A 666-nucleotide genomic window follows, 5' to 3' on the forward strand; every position below is an offset into this window, starting at 1 on the left:
TTGATCTAAAGTTGAATAAATAAAATATAGTCACTTCATCTCTCTTTGATTCTAATATTTCAAATTAGTTTCTATTACTAAGGAATAATGAAATATAACTTATATTTTATTTATAATTGAAAAAAATACAATTAAAATGATTTAAAATCATCACTTAAAAAAGATCGTGGACCAAAATTAAACTAAATATAAAATAAGTGGACTAAAATTGAAATTAAAAAATATCATGAATTAAAATTAAATTAACTATGAAATAAGTGAGCCAAATTTGTAATTTCTAATATCAATAAAAAAAAAAAAAAACAGAGAATAAATTGAATAATATAGTAGTCGCTGTGGCTTCTCTCTTTACTTTGACATGGAGGAAGAATCTGGTGAGTTGCAACTTGCACGTACCTACACAAGTCACATGGGCTACGGAAGACGACCAAAAGGAATCGAATCCCCACGTGAAGGGTTTGGTGCACCGCGACACACCCAATCTTAGCCCAGCCAGTATGCTTTTCGTGGCGGCAGACATTTATGCTTAATGCTTGATGAAGAGGGTGTGGATCCCGCGTGACAGATGTGTGACACGTGTCTAGATTCGAACAGCGGAATCAAGGGTCTCTGTCTGTCTGTCTGTTCACTGTTGTTGCCCTTTTTCCATTTCTCAGGTGGAAAAAA

Source organism: Dryas octopetala, chromosome 7, assembly GCF_963921425.1.
Source record: "Dryas octopetala chromosome 7, drDryOcto1.1, whole genome shotgun sequence".
NCBI lineage: Eukaryota > Viridiplantae > Streptophyta > Magnoliopsida > Rosales > Rosaceae > Dryas > Dryas octopetala.